The following is a 10,986-nucleotide window of genomic DNA, read 5'->3' as shown; positions in this document are numbered from 1 at the left end:
TTCCAGAGGATGGCAAGCAATTCTGATTGGTTAAGAATTAATGAGAGAATGAATAGCACAATGAGAAGTGGAAGCATTCTGATGAAGAGCTGGGAGATGTATTTCAAATACTATGTTCCTTAAGAAAAATAAACTTTAGCTTATCCATTACTACATATATGTAGCATCTTTTAATTAGCTATGAATAATAAAATTTTAGATTAAAAGGTATGCACTGACAAATTGGGTCACAAATGTGAATCATAATGATGAAAAAACTTTAGCATTCAGAGTTTGAAATCATAATTAACAACTGATGATATATATGCAAATTAAACACTGTGTAACCAGGAGCTTTAAAAGTTATTAGTTTGTGGAAGAAAATTGACAGCTAAGGCATTTTAGAAGAGAAAGCTCAAATAACTAGAGTGCTTTTGTGATAAAAAATAATATTTGAGTAAGATAAGCTTTTAATCAGCAAAAAAATTTTAACTTGTCACATTTCAAATAAATTTTATTGCAACTTAAAATAGTTTCTAATATGTATATGTATACACACAGAGACACAGAAACAACTTAAGTTATAGAAAATAAGTTTACTTTTTTGGCAGACATCATTAAACAAAATTCAAGTTGCATACATTAGTAATTTAAACTCAACATCCTTAATTTGGCGTAAATATGACATGCTTCCTTGCTTTTCTCTATTTTGCTAATCAATATACTTAAACTGCCTTATTTATAAAAATAATATCTTTTTATCTAACTTTACTGTTTTCTCTTATGCTCTGATTTTATTTTATTTTTTATTAATATAGCTTTTTATTTACAAGATATATGCATGGGTAATTTTTCAGCATTGACAGTTGCAAAACCTTTTGTTCCACCTTTTCCCCTCCTTCCCCCCAGCTCCTCCCCAAGATGCTAGGTTGACCAATACATGTAAAATATGTTAAAGTATAAATTAAATACAATATATATATACATGTCCAAACAGTTATTTTGCTGTACAAAAAGAATCGGACTTTGAAATAGTGTACAATTAGCTTGCGAAAGAGATCAAAAATGCAGATGGACAAAAATAGAGAGATTGGGAATTCTATGTAGTGGTTCATAGTCATCCCCCAGAGTTCTTTCACTGAGTGTAGCTGGTTCAGTTCATTACTGCTCTATTGAAAATGATTTGGTTCATCTCATTGTTGTAGAGGGCCATGTCCATCAGAATTGATCATCATATTGTATTGTTGTTGAAGTATATAATGATCTCCTGGTCCTGCTCATTTCACTCAGTTATGCTCTGATTTTAAGCAAAATTATTTATAGGCTTCTTCTTCTGGATCCATTTCATCATCAGTATCATCCAAGAATGGATCTCCAGCACCTGATATTTCTCTTTCATTTCCCTCAAAATCTGGGAAGAAATACTCTTTGTCAAGTAACTCCTGATACTTATCTTGATAATCTGGATCAGCTGCAGGAAAAGGAATGCCATCTGATGTATAAAATGTTGGTTCATTCATAAAATAATTAGGTTCATTTTTAGGTGTTGTTTCTTTGTATGCTGAGGTGGCATGAACTCTACCTCACTTACTTGATCAGAGTTCTGCTAGGTGTAAAAGTATCTATTTTGCATCTCTGCTTGAAATTGTATCCAGGACAACATTTTCAGTTCTCAATCTCTTCTTTGTATCTGTCTTTTCTTTTTCCTTCCATGACTCTTCCAATATTGACTGTATTGATTTCAATTGTTCTGCTGCATAGATTAAATTGTTGTTAATGGAATTAGAAAAAAAGGGCATCCAGTAATTCTCAAAGACCAATTTGCTCTTCTAACCTGTCTCTTTGTTCCCTTAATCTCTAGGTTAAGGTAAACTTCACCCAAGAAAAGTACAAAGGAATGAAATCATTTTCTGGTAGCTTCATTTTCTTTTGCACCTAGATCTTTGTCTTCATTCTCAGTTTATCATCTTTTTAGTAGTAATTGTCAGAAATTTTCACTTTGTGTACAAATGGTTTGATGATGAGACAAATAATTACACATCCTTGCTCCCATGTAGAAGAAGTGTGGTTCAGTTGATGGTCTGTTGGTAGATAAGTTCCATGAGGTCTTGTAAAGCATCATTAGTAGTGACCCAGCCTTTAAGAAACTCTGCAGATTGATCAATTTCACTTTCTGGCTGTTCTATAAGGTGATTCTAAAACTTCTGTACCTATTCTGTAAGCGTAGGATAGCCATCCTATCCATCTTCTTGGAAGAATCTGTATAATTAGAAGTGTAACCTGATGGATAAAATTCTGGGGAAGGCATGGCAGAGGAGCTATCAAGTACTCCTCTGTCATGACTTCCCCATTCTTCCCCCAACTTTGGGATATAACACATGGCCACAGAGGCCTTGGAAGAAGTCCTGAGCAACCAAAGTGAGAGGCCAAGCTGCCCCAGTATTTCCACTCTTTCCTAGGAGGCTTTCCCCTACCATTCTATTTTTTTAGCCAGTACTACTTTTAGTTTAGGATTTTGTATAGCTAGGCCACCTTCCTTCACAGTTTAAAATTTATTTCACTTGGGGCAGCTAGGTGGCGCAGTGGATAGAGCACGAGTCCTGAAGTCAGGAGGACCTGATTTCAGATCTGGGTTCAGACACTTAATACTTCCTGGCTATGTGACCCTGGGCAAGTCACTTAACCCCAATTGCCTCAACAAATATATATATATATATATATATATATATATATATATATATATATATATATATATATATATATATATATGAAAAATTGGTCTATATTTTTCTTTCTCTATTTAAGCTCCACCCAGGTTTAGTTATCACCACCATATATGTGTCATAAAAGGAATTTGGCAGAACTTTTCCTTTGCCTATATTCTCAAATAGTTCATATAATATTGGAAGTAACAATTCTGAAAATGTTGGGTAGAATTCACATATGAATCCATCCCACAATGGGCATTTTTCTTTTTTTATTATTATTATAGCTTTTCTTGACAGAACATATGCATGGGTAATTTTCACAACATCGTCCCTTGCAATCACTTCTGTTCCAACGTTTCCCTTCCCTCCCTCCACCCCTTACCCTAGATGGCAGGCAGTCTTTTCCATCTTAAACATGTTAAAGTATATCTTAGATACAATATATGTGTGCGAATCCATACAGTTTTCTTGTTGCACAATAAAAATTGGATTCAGAAGGTAAAAATAACCTCGGAAGAGAAACAAAAATGCAATTAGTCCACATTCATTTCCCAGTGTTTTTTCTCTGGATGTAACTGATTCTGTCCATCATTGATCAATTGGAACTGAATTGGATCTTCCCATTGTCGAAGATATCCACTTCCATCAGAATGCATCCTTATACAGTATTGTTGTTGAAGTATATAATGACCTCCTAGTCCTGCTAATTTCATTCAGCATCAGTTCATTTAAGTCTCTCCAAGCCTCTCTGTATTCATCCTTCTGGTCATTTCTTACAGAACAATAATATTCCATAACATTCATATACCACAATTTACCCAACCATTCTCCAATTGATGGGCAATCCATTCAATTTCCAGTTTCTAGCCCGTACAAACAGGGCTGCCACAAACATTTTGGCACATACAGGTCCCTTTCCCTTCTTTAGTATCTCTTTGGGGTATAAACCCAGTAGTAACACTGCTGGATCAAAGGGTATGTACAGTTTGATGACTTTGAGTATAATTCCAGATTGCTTTCCACAATGGTTGGATGTATTCACAACTCCACCAACAATGCATCACTGTCCCAGTTTTCCCACATCCCCTCCAACATTCGTCACTATTTTTTCCTGTCATCTTAGCCAATCTGATAGGTGTGTAGTGATATCCGAGTTGTCTTAATTTGCATTTCTCTGATCATTAGTGATTTGGAACACCCTTTCATATGAGTAGAAATAGTTTCAGTTTCATCATCTGAAAATTGTCTGTACATATCCTTTGACCCTTTATCAATTGGAGAATGGTTTGATTTCTTACAAAGTAGAGTCAATTCTCTATATATTTTGGAAATGAGGCCTTTATCAGAACCTTTAATTGTGAAAATGTTTTCCCAGTTTGTTGCTTCCCTTCTAATCTTGTTTGCATTAGTTTTGTTTGTATAAAAGCTTTAAATTTGATATAATCAAAATTTTCTATTTTGTGATCAATAATAATCTCTAGTTCTTTTTTGGTCACAAATTACTTCCTCCTCCATAAGTCTGAGAGGTAAACTATCCTATGTTCCTCTGATTTATATATAATATTGTTCTTTATGTCTAAATCATGAAACCATTTTGATCTTATCTTGGTTTTTGGTGTTAAGTGTGGTTCCATGCCTAGTTTCTGCCATAATAATTTCCAGTCTTTCCAACAGTTTTTGTCAAATAATGAATTCTTATCCCAAAAGTTGGGATCTTTGGGTTTGTCAAACACTAGATTGTTATAGCTATTGACTATTTTGTCCTTTGAACCTAACCTATTCTACTGATCAACTAGTCTATTTCTTAGCCAATACCAAATGGTTTTGGTGACTGCTGCTTTATAATATAGTGTTAGATCAGGTACAGCTAGGCTACCTTCATTTGATTTTTTTTTCATTAGTTCCCTTTGAAATTCTTGACCTTTTGTTCTTCCCTATGAATTTTGTTGTTATTTTTTCTAGGGTAGCAAAATAGTTTCTTGGGAGCCTGATTGGTATAGCACTAAATAAACAGATTAGTTTAGGTAGTATTGTCATTTTTATTATATTTGCTTGGCTTATCCAAGAGCACTTAGTATTTTTCCAATTGTTTAAATATGATTTTATTAGATGTGGAAAGTGCTTTGTAGTTTTGCTCATATAATTCCTGACTTTCCTTTGGCAGAGAGATTCCCAAATATATTATGCTATCGACAGTTAGTCTGAATGGAATTTCTCTTTGTATCTCTTGCTATTGGATTTTGTTGGTGATGTATAAAAATGCTGAGGATTTATGTGGATTTATTTTGTATCCTGCAACTTTGCTAAAGTTGTGCATTATTTCTAATAGCTTTTTATTAAAATCTCAGGGGTTCTCTAAGTATATCATCATATCATCTGCAAAGAGAGATAATTTGGTTTCCTCATTACCTACTCTAATTCCCTTAATCCCTTTCTCAACTCTTTTTGCCAAAGCAAGAGTTTCTAATGCAATATTGAATAGTAATGGTGATAGTGGGCAATCTTGTTTCACTTCTGATCTTACTGGAAATGGTTCTAGTTTATCCCTATTACATATGATGCTTACTGATGGTTTTAAATAGATGCTCCTGACTATTTTAAGGAAAAGTCCATTTATTCCTATACTCTCAAGTGTTTTTATTAGGAATGGATGTTGGATTTTATCAAATGCTTTTTCTGCATCTATTGAGATGATCATAGGGTTTTTGTTAATTTGGTTATTGATATAGTCAATTAGGTTAATACTTTTCCTGATATTGAACCAGCTCTGCATTCCTGGTATAAATCATACTTGGTCATGGTATATTATCCTAGGGATGACTTTTTGTAATCTTTTTGCTAATATCTTATTTAAGATTTTAGCATCAATATTCATTAGGGAGATTGGTCTATAATTTTCTTTCTCTCTTTCAACCTATCTGGTTTAGGTATTAGTGCCATGTCTGTGTCATAAAAGGAATCTGATAGCACTCCTTCATTCCCTATTTTTTCAAATAGTTTATATAGCATTGGAGTTAATTGTTATTTAAATGTTTGGTAGAATTCACATGTAAATCCATCTGATCTTGGGGATTTTTTCTTAGGGAGTTGATTAATCGCTTGTTCTATTTCTTTTTCTAACTATTTAACCAATTTACTTCTTCCTCTGTTAATCTGGGCAAGCTGTGTTTTTGAAGGTATTCATCCATTTCATTTATCAAATTTATTGGCATACAATTGGACAAAGTAACTCCTAATTATTGCTCTAATTTCTTCTTCATTAGTGGCAAGTTCTCCCTTTTCATTTTTAAGACTAACAATTTGATTTTCCTCTTTCCTTTTTTTAATCAGATTTACTAAAGGTTTATCTATTTTGTTGGTTTTTTCATAGAACCAACTCTTAGTTTTATTAATTAATTAAATAGTTGTTTTCCTTTCAATTTTATTCATCGCTCCTTTTATTTTTAGAATTTCAAGTTTAGTGTTTGACTGGGAGTTTTTAATTTGTTCCTTTTCTAGCTTTTTTAGTTGCAAGTCCAATTGACTGACCTTCTCTTTCTGTATTTTATGTAAGTAGGACTTCAGAGATATAAAATTTCCCCTTATTACTGCTTTGGCTGCATCCCACACATTTTGGTATGATGTCTCATTATTGTCATTTTCTTGCTATGTCTATGATTTGCTGTTTCACCCAATCATTCTTTAGGATGAGATTAGTTCCCAATTATTTTTTGGTCTGTTTTCCCCTGGCTTTTTATTGAATGTAATTTCCATTGCATCGTGATCTGAAAACGATGCATTTACTATTTCTGCCTTTCTACATTTAATTTTGAGGTTTTTATGTCCTAATATATGGTCAATTTTTGTATAGGTTCCATGAACTGCTGAGAAGAAAGTGTACTTCTTTCTGTCTCAATTTAGTTTTCTCCAAATATCTATCATATCTAACTTTTCTAGTGTTCTATTTACCTCTTTGACTTCTTTCTTATTTATTTTGTGGTTTGTTTATCTAATTTGAAATTTAAAAGGGAATTCATATAATAATTTTGCTTCTTTTATTCTTGCAACTCTTTAATTTTTCTTTTGAATTTAGATGCTACAATTTGGTATATATTTTTAATATTGATATTGTTTCATCAGTCCCTTTAGCAAGATATAGTGCCCTTCCTTATCTATTTTAATTGATCAATTTTTTTTTCTTGATCTGGATCTAGATTGATAACATTAGATGGCAACCCCTGCTTTTTGACTTCACCCAAGGCATACTAGATTCTGATGCCTTTTACCTTTTCTCTGTATCTACATCCTGAAGTGTGTTTCCTTAAACAATATATTAAGAATTCCGGGCTTTTTAATCTAGTCTGGTATCCTTTTTGCTTTTGGAGGTTTACCCCATTCTCATTTATGGTTAAAATTACTCATTCTGTATTTCTTGCCATCTTGTTAACCCCTGTTTATGATCCTTCCTTCCCCCCCCCCTTCCCAATTTTGTTTTCACCCCCCCCCAGGCCCTTCCCCATTTTCCCCTTTTTCTTTTTTCCAATTCCTTCACCAGCCTATTCCTTTCTTTTCCTCTTTTCCCTTTTTTTTTTTTTTTTTTTTATTTTTACCAAACATTTTTTTTTTTTTTTTTAATTTTTAATTTGGACATATCATGGGCAACTTTACAGCATCAAAATTTTAAAACCTCTTGTTCCACCCCACCTCCTACCCCCCACCCCTCCCCCAAATGGCGGATGCCGGGATTCAAATAATCAAAATATAACGATCCCGTATAAAACATTCTTTCTTCAAAAAGAATCCGATCTAATTACCCAAACCACGGAAGGAAATCAAAGATGCGGTTGCAAAATAGGGACTAAACTCAATGTAACGGTTTCTATCATCTCCCAGAGTTCTTCTTCTGGGCATAGCTAGTTCAGTTCTCCTGCTCCATTGAAAGGTTTGGCGATCTCGCCGGAGGATGGCCCCGATCCATCAGGAGGTCATCATCCAGGGTTTGTTGTTAGTATATAAGTCCCCTGGCCTGCTCATTTCCTCACATCAGCGTAAGTCTCCCCAGGCCTTTCTGAAATCATCCGTTGGTCATTTCACAGAACAGCAATATTCCCAAAATTTTCACATACCACAACTCACTCACCATTTTTCCAACTGATGGACATCCTTCAGTTTCAGTTTCTAGCCACTACAAAGGGCTGACAAACATTCGTGCACAAAGGTCCCTTTCCCTTCTTTATAACTTTTGGGATTCCCAGTAAACACTGCTGGATCAAGGGGATGCACGTTTGATAACTTTTTTGACATAGTTCCAAACTACTCTCCAAAATGGTTGGACTCGTTCACAACCCCACCAACAATGCATCAACGTCCCAGCCCCCCCACATCCCCTCCAACAATCATCACCATCCCCTCCTGTCATCCTAGCCAATCCGACAGGCGTGCAGTGGCATCTCAGAGCCGTCCCAATCTGCACCTCTCTGATTAATAATGACGGACTCTTTTCATATGACTGAAATGCAATTTCTTCATCTGGTTGTCTGTTCATTCCTTTGACCATTTTTCAATTGGAGAATCATTTTTATAAATTAGAGTTAATTTCTATATTTTTAAAATACCTTTATCAGAACCTTTGACTTAAAAATATTTTCCCAGTTTATTGCTTCCTTCTAATCTTGTCTGCATTAGTTTTTTTGTACAAAAACTTTTCAGTTTGTATAATCGAAATTTTCTATTTTGTGATCGTAATGATCTCTAGTTCGCTTTGGTTAAAAACCTTTTACAGGTCTGAGGGTAAACTATCTATGTTCCTTTTTTTAATTTTCATTCTTTATGCCTAGGTCATGAACCCATTTTGACCTTATCTTGGTGTTCCGTTAAGTATGGACAATGCCTAGTTTCTGCCATATTAGTTTCCAATTTTCCCAGCAATTTTTTATCAAACAGTAAGTTCTTATCCCAAAAGCTGGGATCTTTGGGTTTTGTCAAAGACTAGGTTGCTATTTTGTTGACTGTTTTATCCCTTGAACTAATCTGTTCCACTGATCAACTAATCTATTCCCCAATACCAAAGTTTTGGAACTGCTGCTCTATAGATAGTTTTAGATCTGGTACAGCTCCACCATCATTTGATTTTTTTTTATTAATTCCCTTAAATTCTTGACCTTTTGTTTTTCCATATGAACTTTGTTGTTATTTTTTCAGGCTTTGTTTTGGGATTGATTGGATGCGCTAAATAAATGATTAGTTTAGGTAATTTTGTATCTTTATTATATTTGTCCCCCATCCAAGGCATTTAATATTTTTCCAATTGGTTAGATCAGACTTAATTTTGTGAAAATGGTCTAATTTTGCTCATAAAGTTTCTGATTTTCCCGCAGATGATTCCAAATATTTTATATTATCAGTAGTTACTTTAAATTTGGAATTTCTCTTTGTAACTCTGACTGTTGGATTTTGTTAGTGATATATAAGAATGCTGATGATTATGTGGGTTTTTTTATAACCACAACTTTGCTAAAGTTTGGATTATTTCTAATAACGTTTAGCAGAATCGGGTTCTCTAAGTATACCATCATGTCATCGGCAAAGGTGAAATTTGGCTTCCTCATTCCTATTCTTATTCCTTTAATCTCTTTCTCAGCTCTTATTGAAGCAGGTTTCTAATACAATATTAAATAGTAACGGTGATGTGGGCAACCTTGTTTCCCCAGATCTTATTGGGAATGGTTGGTTTGTCTCCATTACATATGATGTTACTGATGGTTTTTAAATAGATGCTGGTTATTTTTAAGGAAAAGTCCATTTATTCCTATACTCTCAAGTGTTTTTAATAGGAAATGTTGGTTTTATCAAATGCTTTTCGTTATTGAGATGATCATATGGTTTTTTAATTTGGTTATTGCATCCAATTATATTGATAGTTTTCAATTTGAACCACCCCATTCCTGGTATAAATCCTACTTGATCATAGTGTATTATCTTGGAGATGATTTTCTTTAGTCTTTTTTGTAATATCTTTTTTAAAGATTTTAGCATCAATTCATTGAGTTTTATAATTTTCTTTTCTGTTTCCAGCCCCTGGTTTGGTATCTAATGTCGTTATAAAGGAATTTGTGGACTCCCTTCATTCCCTATTTTATCAAATAATTTATATACAGGGGAATTGTTCTTTAAATGTTTGGTAAAATTCAATTTAAAACCATCTGGTCCGGGTTTTTTTTAGGGGGTTTTTAATTCTTTTTTTCTTTTTTCTAAAGGGACTATTCAAAAATTTACTTCTTCTTTTAGTCTGGGAATCTGTATTTTGGAGGGGTACATTTCATTGGTTATCAAATTTATTGGGCGGTTGAAAAAATAACTCCTTATTTTTCTAATTTCCTCTTCATTGGTGGAAGTTCTCCCTTTTTCATTTTTTAAGACTACTTATTTCATTTTCCTCCCTCCTTTTCTATAGATTTACCAAAGGGGCTTATCTATTTTATTGGCTTTTTCTGAACCCTCTTTAGTTTTATTAATTGTTCAATAGTTTTTTACTTTCCAATATTTTTAATTTCTCCTTTTTTAATTTTAAATTTAATTTTAGTATTTGATTGGGGGTTTTAATTTGGTCTTTTTAGTTTTTTTTTGTTGCAAGCCCACATTAATCTTTCTTTTCTTTTTATTAGGTTTCTAAGGATATAAAATTCCCTTTTACCGCTTTGGTCATCCCAAATTTTGGTTGATGTCCATCATTGTCATTATCTTATAAATTATTAATTGTATCCTTTTTGCTGCTTCAAATTTCTTTAAGTGGTTGTTTAGTTTCCAATTACTTTTGGTCTATTTCCCCTCTTTTTGTTGAATGTAGTTTTTTTGCATCATGATCTGAAAAGAAAGATTTACTATTTCTCTTCTTTAATTTTAGTCTTTATGTCCAAATATATAATTTTTGTGGTTCCTTGGCTAGAAAAAGTAATTCCCTTCTATCTCCATTCAATTTTCCAAATCCCAACCTAATTTTTCTAATATTCTTTTTTCCTTTAATTTCTTTCTTATTTGTTTTTGTGGTTTGATTTTCTAATTCTGAGGATGCAAGGTTGGATCTCCTTCATTTTTTTCATTTTCCTTTCAATCCTCTTCTTCCCTTAAATTTTCCATTGGTCTTTTTTAATATTTTTCTTCGTTTTTATTACCCTTTTAAATTATTCCTTCCATTCCCTTTTATTTCTTTTTCTTTTCTTAACTTTGGGTAAATCTCCCTCCCTTTCCCCCAACAAATAATTTCTCCCCTTTTCTTTTCCTTTCTCCCCGTTTAAATTTTTTTTAAAACAATTGTATTATT

The 10,986-nt window shown here is 33.2% G+C and overlaps 1 pseudogene; it reads right to left on the bottom strand.

The window, feature by feature from the left end:
• Positions 1–1,265: 1,265 nt before the first annotated feature.
• Positions 1,266–2,287, bottom strand: LOC100915203 (annotated as a pseudogene).
• Between the last annotated feature and the right edge of the window lie 8,699 nt (positions 2,288–10,986).

The sequence above is a fragment of the Sarcophilus harrisii genome, chromosome X (genome assembly GCF_902635505.1).
Source record: "Sarcophilus harrisii chromosome X, mSarHar1.11, whole genome shotgun sequence".
Classification (NCBI taxonomy): domain Eukaryota; kingdom Metazoa; phylum Chordata; class Mammalia; order Dasyuromorphia; family Dasyuridae; genus Sarcophilus; species Sarcophilus harrisii.
The sequence above is the reverse complement of the archived record's forward strand: the minus strand, read 5'-3'. Positions and strand labels throughout refer to the sequence as shown.